Source organism: Dromaius novaehollandiae, chromosome W, assembly GCF_036370855.1.
Source record: "Dromaius novaehollandiae isolate bDroNov1 chromosome W, bDroNov1.hap1, whole genome shotgun sequence".
Lineage (NCBI taxonomy): Eukaryota > Metazoa > Chordata > Aves > Casuariiformes > Dromaiidae > Dromaius > Dromaius novaehollandiae.
In genome coordinates this window covers 55,128,147-55,139,325 of record NC_088130.1, presented here as the reverse complement: position 1 = coordinate 55,139,325, position 11,179 = coordinate 55,128,147, and positions in this window count along the sequence as shown.

Sequence of the window (11,179 nt, the reverse complement as noted above, 5' to 3'; positions counted from 1 at the left end):
CCTGCATTCATATGCAAGGTTTAAAAGCCCACATACAGAGAGTATGATCAGGAAGTCCTGTAACCCAAATTATCCTAAAAGAAGCCTGCAGTCCTCTGCTGCCTGCAGTCCACGTGCTTTGGAGCCTTAAAGGAGGGGCTCTGGGGAACATGTGCAGTGAGCCTTTCTTCTGCCTCTTCAGGCAGTGTCCCAGAGACAAACAGGAATCCTCTGCCTGCATTTTTACCCTTCCTTTCAGTGTCATCAGCCCACACAACAGTATTGACCCCCCTGGGACCCACTGTAGCACTAGAGGACACTACTCCACCAGGCAACAGCAGGTGATACTGAGCTGGCAGTGCACCCACCCCACCATGCCATGTCCACACGGGGCTTCTGCTGGCAGGGCTTCCTGTTCCCAGCACTCGCTGTAGCCCAGCTGTCCTTGTTCAGATTGAGTGAGATGATAGCCCGTATGACCTGTTTGGGTCCAAATTTTGCTTGCTTTTTGATCTCAGCTGCTTCAAGCTTTGGAGCAAGCTTTTGATCCTGAAGCTACTGAAACCAATGGAATAAACCCTAGAGACTTGAGAAAAACAGGACTGTGTCCCTACGCTTCATAGCTTAGACTTTCTTTAGCAAAGCCCAACACAGCCTCAGTCTTGCTCCTCCCAACAGCAGAAATTTCAAGCTTGAAAGCAAGTTAAGTTTCCTTGTGAGAAAGAGAAAGTTTAATTTGAGTGCCCACTGTTCCATTCTGTTAAACATATGAGATCCTGTGCCTGGCTAAGATAATAAATGAATCTAAGTTGTTGGGTTTAGGTTTTCATTCAGCTCAATTAATTTATTTGCCAGTTTTCCTTTAAGTTAGGGTTCCTGTATATCAAGGTAGCCACCAATGTAGCTTTCTCTGAAGGACTACTAAAAAGATAAACGTTTAAAATGTATGTTTGGTATTGTGAAGGAAGAAAATCATTTCACTGCAGAAGTAATTCTGCAAAAAGTGTTGCTGGCTTTCTCTAAGCAGAATATTGTTTTGGATATTGCAGCTCTGAATTTCACTCGGAGTTCAGCCTTCTATACTTAGCAACACTTGTATTAACCAGGACAAATTTTATGCTAGAAACATGCCATTCTCCCATAGTGAGCACTCCCATACAAACACGCCTCTTCATTAACATGTGTTTAGTGTTAATTTCAAATGAGCGTGACAGCTATTAATACTTCATACCTCTACAGTGCTTTTCACCTAAGATCCCAAAGCACTTGCCAAATACCTGTCAATTAATCTTCAAAGTCTGAATCAACCCCCTGGATCCCAACACCCCCCAAACTTTGTAAAATCAGTGGGGTGAATGTTTGGGTTTAGTTCAGTTCTGAATCCTATTGCTATAGCTGGCCTTTTGCTCTGCTACAAACTGACCTAAGCCTTCAGATCAGAAATGTCATAAATCTGAAAGTATTCAAAAGAAAAATGTGGATGCTGGAGCTAATCTCCATTCAGGAAATCCAAGCGAAGCCATAACTAAACATAATGAGACACTTTCTGGTATTACCAATGTGCGGAAGCCTCGGTAATGGGACATGACAGCTGTTTAGCAGCTCACAGACACACAACAAAAACGTGGGGTGAGAAAGGAAGAATTTCATATTGATAGAAATAGTGTCAGGGTAATTCAGTGTTCAGAATTAGCTTAGCTGAGTTTGAATTAGGGCATTTTGCTCTAATAAACATAAAGTAGCATACCTTACCAGCATCATTACCCAATCAGCGGATCAGTTGCATATTAGGTTGCTCAGTCAAGATTTCTCTTTTCAGTTTCCAAGCGAACGTGTTATTTCTTGGTAATAGTAGTGCACCAAAGGCTGTATCCTAGATCAGGACCCTACTGTGTGGTGTGCTGCATGGATGCACAGTGAAAGACAGCCCCAGACAGTTTATAGTTTAAATAGAGAACATAAATAAAAAGTGACAGAAAAGGATGGCTTTTACCCTAATTTCACAAGTAACAGCCAAAGGACTGGAGGTTTATGATTTGCACAAAGTTAGAAATCAGCCTGTGCAATAGACAGGAGAACCCTTTTCTGAACTCAGCCCTCAGATATGAGGGTATCCTTATTCCTTTTTGACAAGATTATCCATAGATATAGGGACTTTTAAGTATATCAATGCAAACATTAACAGCGATGAATTCTGAACTAATAAATGAAAGGATTTACACTAGGCACCTGACTGCAAGGACCATGAGACCTTTATCCTCTATAGAACCTACCAGCACTTTTTGTTCTTGAGAAAACTGCAGTTTTTTGCAGCCTGCTGACAAACCAAAATAAGTGGAATAAAGAACAAATAAATTTATTTTGTTATTTGCTCTGAATTGTTTGTTTGGGAGTAGCATATTTGAAGGGCTGTTGAAAGTTTGCCCCTTGCTTACTCCCAGCTTACTTGCCTGCAGTTTATAGCCTTTTCCTCAGAGCAGCTGGCGTGATATGTGAGTTGACAATGATCCCGCTGGGTAGCAATAGTCTCCATACCCTGCTGGAGGCAAGATAAAATCATGTGAAATTTTTCTGATAAATAGCAGAGAAATAATGGTGACTCAGTGATTCATGTCTTCAAACATAGAGAAACAGAAAACTTCCACAGGACCTCAAGAAATCCTGCTTAAGAAACAATTATCTCAATATATCAGCAAATACAAATCTCCAAGCCCATAAAATAAATTAGTCTGAGATAAGACAGACGAAATATTAATGAAGGCTTCATTTCAAATATTTCATCTAATCCCTTGGATCTCACCGTTTATCTGACATAGCTAAGCCTTCTCAGGGCACCTTTGTCTCTGCTTTTTCTTTCTAATTACCCACTCCATCTTTCCCTTCCTCCTCCTCATCCCAGCCAGCTCCTTCCCCGCCATGCACCCTCTCTCTCCCACCCGCCGGCCCAGTGGAATTCCACACGGGTCTGCAGGCGGCTCTTTGTGCTCGACCCCTCAGTCCTTTCCCTGCTGAACTTCTGCCACATACTGTTTTCAGTCTTGTATTTGCCCGGATCAGAAAGTACTTCAGTTCTATCATCTTTCATGAAACTCCAAGGACATTTTACAGCATTTTAGCAGACATTACAGCATCTTTTTTAAACCTGTCTAAAGCTGCTAGACAGAGAAAAGCATGATGGGTAGGTGGAAGTTTTATTTGAAGCAGTATGACTATTTAATGAAGGAGAATCAGGTTCATCTAGGATCAGTGGCCAGGAGGACAAGCTCTCCAATCACTCCTGTATCCCTATAGCATGCACATCTGCTGGTAGCACTTTGGCCCTTCGAGTTCAGAAAAACTGCTAATGGCTGTTTTCCATCCCTTCACCATACCACTGCTGCCTTAAACTAATAAAAGACTGCAAGACATTCTCTTTTGGTGAGAAAGCAAAGTGAGATAATTTAGCATCAGAAGAAAAAAAAATAAAGAAGGGGGCTGTAGTTCCACAGACACAATCAGTTTTACAAAATTGCCTGGCAGAGATTGGCACGACCTTCTGTTTCACGTGGACTAAATGACCATATGCTGCTTCTGGGCAAGCGTTTGCCCTATCACCACATGCCAGGACATCGGGGAGGAATCGGATATAGTCTCATCAGAGCTTTGGGCAGTTGAACTGCTACACAACATATGTGGCTAGATAGTGCTGCCAAGAGACTCTAAATCCTGTTACACCTTTACACCAAGAGTGTAGCCAAAGTTAGGGGCCTTCCAAGGCCAGGAGAAGTCAGTGACAGAAGGCAGATGGATTCACAGTGTCAGCTTGCTATTTACAGACCAGGCTCACAAAGCCCTTTCCCCCAAAACACAGCAGAAATAGAGAGCAGCAGGCTACTTAAGGGGCAGGCAACAGGAGCTGGGCTCTTTTAAACTACTAAGAGCCTCTTTCTTCTGCCTTGCTTTCACATTCCCCAGGCTATGAGGCCAGATCCAGTAAGCCCTGTAGTGCATAGATGTTCTAAGAGGAAACATCTTAATGCTCATGCAGTATAATAAATATTTGCTCCTGTTTCCAATGAAATGAGCTCCTCCAGGAATGTGTAAAGGGACCAAGTTTCATATATTGTGTGAAGAATATGAGGGAGAAAATAACAGCAAGCTGATAAAGTTTTGTAGATGACATTCAGCTACAGTAAAAAAACAAAACAAAACAAAACACAAGCTGTAAGAAGTTGCTGGGAGACAGAAACCTATTGGGAAATTGAGCGATGCTGCGGCAGATGAAATTTAACTCGTATTGAGGCAAGGTAAACTTGTTACCCATACTGATGAGCTGGACTCAGGATCGTCTGAGGCCAGTGGCTTAGAAGATATCATCACAAGCTGCTCAGTAAACATGATTGCCTGATGCAGAGCAGCAGGTGCAGAGACAGAGCGGAGGGCCTTTTAACAAAACAACAGTGCTGAGAAAAATTCCTCCCAGTTAAAACTATTTGAAAAACAGTACCTGCATGTGAACTGAAGTTCACAACCCCAACCTGATTTTCCAGGCATTTATTTCTCTGTGTAGATTCTCTGATTATTAAGAACAAGTCTACTCTGCATCCTTTCCCTCAGAGAAGACACAGAAAAGACCTCCCTCCTCTACCCGGCTGGCTATTTTCATAAAAGATATTGAAGAATCAAACCTGTGAGACCTCTAGCTTTCAATTACATGTGTTTAAAAACTGGCCAGCAGGTTCAAACACTATTGAAGAGACAACACAGGTATTCAGATGCCTGTCCAAATGGCACTGTGACAGGGCCCTTTCTGAATATGGCAAAGCTGAAAGAGGAGGAAGGAAGCAAAGCTGGGAAGGCTACAACAAGACTGTTACAGAGCAGTTGTGGTCCTAGAGGCTGGTTAAGCATAAGAGGAGGAGGTGGGTTAGGATGAGGAAGGAGTTCAACAGGAAGATTCACAAGATTGTCTCTTGAACCTCAACTGGTGTAACACAGTGTATTTCCAGGCAGGACAGATAAGTAGCTAGCAGAAGCTTAGAAAAGAACAAAGCTCTTCTAATGTACCTTTTCCTAACCTGGGAACAGCAAATGAATGTCTGAAGAATGACAGCTGCTTTGTCTTCCTACACAGTAGATGGGAAGAGCTTCCGAATTCACTTCCAGATGGGAGTCTCCCTGCATGTAAAAAATCTGAGGCAAATGGGCCAAAGTGTCTGGAGACTTTTTTCAGATTTTCTCCAAAAATTGTCCTTTCTTTTTCCCTCCCATTCTGTTGATGTCTTCCTTAGATATTTGTGGTCAAGCAAGCTTCCACTAGCCCACCCCTTTGCTCATAGGGCTTAATTTGCTGTTGTCTTTGCAAGTTCATAACCTGATGAAACAAGCTTGCAATTTCCTTGGAGACAAATCTTTAAACCTGAGGATTTTGCCCATTGTTCTCCAACCCGGAAAGCTGTTGCACAGCTTCTTTCTTCATTCTTTCTCCAGCCCCAGTGGAAGCATAATGAATAACCTCCTGCTCTGGTCTTGTCACAACCTAAAGCCGTTGCATTACCACATTCGTAATGTTATTACAGATCAGCTCCATTTCCATCACACTGTGGCTCCACCGCATTGCGCACTATGATGAGCCATGACTCTAAGTAATAGCAGAGCCATTACCACATACGACAGGAGGTGCAGGGATAAAATCTGCAATTGATTTCTTTCTTTACTGCAAAAGACATAAGAGATTTCTCTGAACAGCAAAAGGAGGGTGCTGGCACCACAAGGACCCAGAATGCTCTTCTAGTCCAGCTCTGAGCCCCAGAGCACCTAACGTCTCCAATCTCTGCACGGCTCTCCTGTGTGTGCTCCTCAGGCAACCATTTTCATGTCTTGTGGTCAGGGTCCAGTGGGCAGAGTCCTGCCCCAAGACAGGCAGGAGAGAGCTATCAGCTCGCTCTGGCATTACTGCAAATGGATTTTTTGTTGTATTTAAACCTCTGAGAACAGTATTAAATGTGAATATACAGAATAAATTTCAGCAAGAGGGAAACTGTGACACACGGCTGCAAATATTGCTTTTGAACAGGGTGATAATTTAACCTGACTAGATCGCAAGCTTCTGGTAAAACAAAATCATATTTTTATGTTTTATTGTTGACAGCTATTACACTAATACTCTAAGTGATACTAGTTTTAGTTCTCTGAATAATTTCACAGAATGTGTGATACTAACTGACCTTGCTTATGTTATGGCCTCTATTGATAGAAAGACAACCAGTGTGCCTACTTCTGTAAACACAAGCAATATTCTTGAATTTTGAGAACTGTTACTCAGCTGATCAAATATTATATTGAGAAGGGATATACAAGCACTGTTAAGATGTAAGCAGGTTACAGTACTCTTTACTTGTGCAATTAGTCCAGGCATACGTAGTGGTTTTAGCAAAGCCTGCCTCAAATCCTCTACAAGTAGACTTCACAAGTGTAATTTTCTAAGACCAAGACACTAAGGCTGGAATTTCTTGACCACGAATGAGATAATTTTGATAATCTTCCTAAACTCAGGATCGCTGTTTTTATTTTAGCACATACCATTTCTTCCAGTGTACATTTACTGGATATTGTCTTTCTGCATGAAGCTCCCACCAAGATGCAATAAGGCTGGTTTCAATCCTTTGGACACTCGCTGAGCAAGAGGAAGAAGCATTGTGACTCTGAATGGAAATATCTGGGGGATTATCTACAGAATAGTAGGAGTTTAAAAATGGGGGGAAAAAAGAATAAACTGGATTCTGTGGCAGCTCATGAATAAAATACCTTTCTAAAATGGGCAAATCCCCCAAGGATAGCCTCAGGCTGTGTATATCTGCTCTCCCGGGCACAAGATAACCTGATCTGGGGACCATCTATAGCTGTGCTAGGGTAATACAGTGGCTGAGCTAATAAGCCCTGAGGGGATCAGGATGGATTAGCTTGAGCACAGGGCAGCGCTTTGGGACTGCAGCCAGCATTTAGGCAGAACAGGAGTAGCACAGAGCAGAGCCATGGCCAGCCGTGACAGCCACAACTGCATCTGGCAAAGGACTGATTCCTCATAGCTGTTATACTGCTGCAGAGACAGACATTTCTCAATAGCCACAAGTCTTGTTGATTTTAGAAATAGGGGACATATATCAAAAGGCTAAAAGATAAGCCAAAGCCCTGCCACTGAATTCTTACCCACAGGGACAAGACCAGTGAAGTCTTCAGCAAAGTCTGTCGTGCACACTCACATACGCAGGCTAGCTGAAACCTAAACAGCAGCTCCAATATCCACAGCTACATCAGTGATGAAAGCATACAGCAGCGCTGGCCAGTGTTAAAGCACTTTTAGACCCTCCAGTAAATGTGTGTTTTTGCACAAATGTGTGGACACACACGCACATGCCCACGCCATTAAGGAATGCAGCTGCTACCCAGCTTTTTCTTGGCAGAGCTCTGTGCATGGTGTCAGCCAAGAAAAATTTCACATTTACAGGAAAACCCACGGCTGTTCTCACCCTGTTACACAGTAAATCAGTGTTGCACAATGAATGTTGACACAATAATTCTCAGAGGAATTTCACAGACAAAACAACCATGTATTCAGGGCTGCTAACAAAATAAGCCTGGATTTTACATATATCTACTCAGAAATGATTCCCTAGCAAACTAAACCAAAAATATGAGTATCACAAATCATCTTATATCACCATATATTGTACTTTGCAGGTTTAACTTAGAGGATCTGAAAGAAAACAGAGTATTGCATGGAGTTTCAGCCAATATTTAAGAGAGATCTTAGTTGCTCAAAACTTGCCAACCCCACTAAGGTCCCAGATGACTGAAGCATTACTGTTAAGTTTCATTTATACTTCAAAACCTGGAACACTTCTCTGACCCTGAACACTGACCCTTTGGGCTGTTGTCTGTCCCCAGTGCATGCTAAAGAGTTTCAAAACAGATATGGGTGTGCAATAAAGTAAACTTGAGCTAGGAATCCCTGGGAAAGAGCAAATAACCAGTGTTTATAGCAGTAATCAAAACAGGCCAGGCCTCATCTTATGGCCCTAAGGGCAAAGGGGTATTGGGCAGTTCACATCCAGCCAGCTAACCCTCCCACCCCAAAACCCTCCAAAAAAGAGTGGCTTTCTTTGTCCTGCTGGAAACAGTCCTTGGCCCATGCTAACTGTTGAATTGCGCCCCAATGTTGCTTGGGGAAGGACTCGCTAGCACACACCAAAAACTATGTTAATAAATCAACAGGAGAAAAAATCACGTGCCCTTTCCTCAAGCCCATCCCTATTGACAGATATTGTGAAGTTACAGACCAGCTGCCTTGCTGCACAGCATCTGAACGCCTTTCTGAAATATAGGTAAATGGGATTTACCCTTTCCTCAACCCACCTCATCAGTTTTAATCCCCGCAAGTGGTTTTTAACACCTGGGCCACAATCTGACCAGAGGCAGAGGTCTCCAAGCTGACATTTGATAGGTCCCACTTGCTTGTTAGGGGCCCCAAATCCCCAGCTGAGGCAGTTACCTACAATCACTTTTATGCAATAGCTTTCATATTTGATTTACCTGAAAAGTAAGATATAACCATGGGAAAATTAAGGCCCTCTTACCAGTTAGGCTATTTACATGATGCTCATAGGGGGATCCAGTGAGGGCACGCAAGGGGAGACCAGTGCTACTGTTTTAGCAGATTCTGGCCAGCAGGGACTGGCAGAGGGAGACAGCCCCTGGTAACCAGGTTTTTTTCTGCACAAGGGAAATACTAAAAGGCTGCACTTGCTTACACATTTCCCTGTCCTAACTAGCTCCTTGATTCTTTACCTTGCTGTCAGGACACTCTGCACAGGTCGGCAGCTCCCGGAGCCGGTGTCAGAGGCTCATGGGGCAGGGCCGGGCCTGGCCGCAGTGCCCGTCCCCCCACCCTGAGGGCGCTGGGGGCCCCCAGCCCCGGGCACCACCGCGGGGACAGGGTCGGGGGGCCCGTGGCTGGGCTGGAGCCAGCACCGCTGCCCAGGGTGGCAGGGACAGGGAGGCCTGGGGGTGCCCACAGGGCCAGATGCACAAGATGCCTCCTATGCTTATAAAGTAACTAACTGATTTGGTTTGTCACCTAAATACTCTGCTGGGTGAAGACTCTTCTGCCTTGAAAGCTTTAGGAGCAACAATTTCCAGAGAGAAAACAGCAATCTGAGCGTACCTGCCCTTGATAATTTCCTGGTTACTCTGAAGCCCGTTGGTGTCAGATTGAGGACTTCTTGACTCCCAGCATAGGGCACAAGGGGGATCGGGGCAGGGGGGCAATCAGGCTTCTTCTAAACAGCAACGTGTTAACACCATTTTTCTTCTGCTCTGTTCATTCTGTTACTGGAGGTCTTTGACCAGCTGGACCACAGCCCCCATGGGCAACATTCACCATAGCTCCCCAGCTGCTTTGTCCGGCAGCATGAAATGCACTAAAATAACCCCATCCACAGTTTGATGGTGGCTGACTGTATCAAATAAAGATATATTCATTGTATTCCACCCACGGATGATTAATGCTCTGCTCATATCAACTGTTTCTGATTCATAGGGCATGCGATGTTAAGGCAACACAAGCACCTCTTTTAGTGCTCAACAGCGTTTTGGGAACCAGGCCTCTAACCTTGCGTTGTTACAGCTTATCACAGCTTTGGCTCTTCTGGGATCTAGCACAAAACACTTCCAAATATTCCTAAAAAGGACCAATATAGATAGCTCTAATCTAAAAGACAAACAATTCACTGCTGGAAAATAAACAAATAAGCATTAGGAGCATATACATGTGGGTGTGTGTGTATATACACACACACACACATATATATATATATATCCATTTGTCTGTGTGTGTTTATATACACATGTATCCAGTTTTAAAAAGAGAATATGTAGGATTTATTTCACCCAGCTTTAAACATCTGTAGCATAACTAGTTATATCTGGCCTAGCCACCCCAAGCTCCCTTCATAGTCAACAGACAAAGACAGGCATCTTTAGGGCATGGCGCATCTGACCCAATTTAAAATATCTAACCAAAAAGGCAAAAATCACATCCCCAAGGGGCTTTTTCTCTCCTCCACTGATTAAAGGGTAAGCAAAGATGATTAGTTTGGACACAGACATATACTTTTAAGTGAATCTCACTCCTAAAACCCAAGAAAGCAAGATCAGCGTACCCAAACCCCTCCACATCACGAATCTTCGCACCGATCCCCAAGAGCCTTCCCAGTATGCACACGCAGAAGCCAAGAGCACTCTGGGAGCTGGTTGAAGGACCCCTTTATAGTCAAATTGACCCCTCTGACCAGAGGCTTGTTAAATCTAGTTACATTTTAGCTGATCAGAAGTGTCACTTTTACTGTCCTTATACACGTAACTCCATAAGCAGAGTTGTGTCAGCTCTGCTGCACATATTTGAAGCATCTGTTTCTGGAGCACAGCGACTAGCAGAGGCCTACCGCTCAGTGATGTCCTGGTGATCAGAAAATGTGATGGACCTCTTCCTCCAAATAAAACAAACTGAATCCACGAAACTGGAGCTATCATAAATGCCACTAACGAAGCTGCTACTCGAGATTCGTCCCTGAGTGCAAGCTCATGAGCACAACCAAAGCAGCAGTGAGCTCAGAAGGAATCTGACCAGTACAACTTCCTAATACGATCTCCAGTTTATCACTCACTGTGAAAGCAGCACCGATGAAAACATTGGTACTCCTAGCCACCCTACTATTCGCTTGCTGCATAAAGTGACTTTGCATGAACATGCATCTGGCATATGCATCTAATAATCACAATATACTTTGCACTGAACTGTTAAGTTAAGAGATATTTACCTCCCACGTAACAGTTGAAATAAAAGCCAGGACTTAAACATTTAATACAAGATGTTCTCTTGTAGCTGGAACAAGAAAACAGCAACTGCAACAATTATGCAATGGTCTGTTGGTAAATATTTGGCTGTTACTTTTGAACCCTACCCTACCTTCCATCCAGTCAAGGGGACTCTGGATTTCCCCTTTATGAAGTAGCATAAAGATAAATATTTTAACAGACACTTTATCTATATTCGATTCTCTTCTATATTTGGTCAAATACTGCATTCTACTTTACAATTGCAATGACTATTTATACAGAAGCCCAGAACACTAGCAGCTAATTGTCCAGCAGTTGTATCATG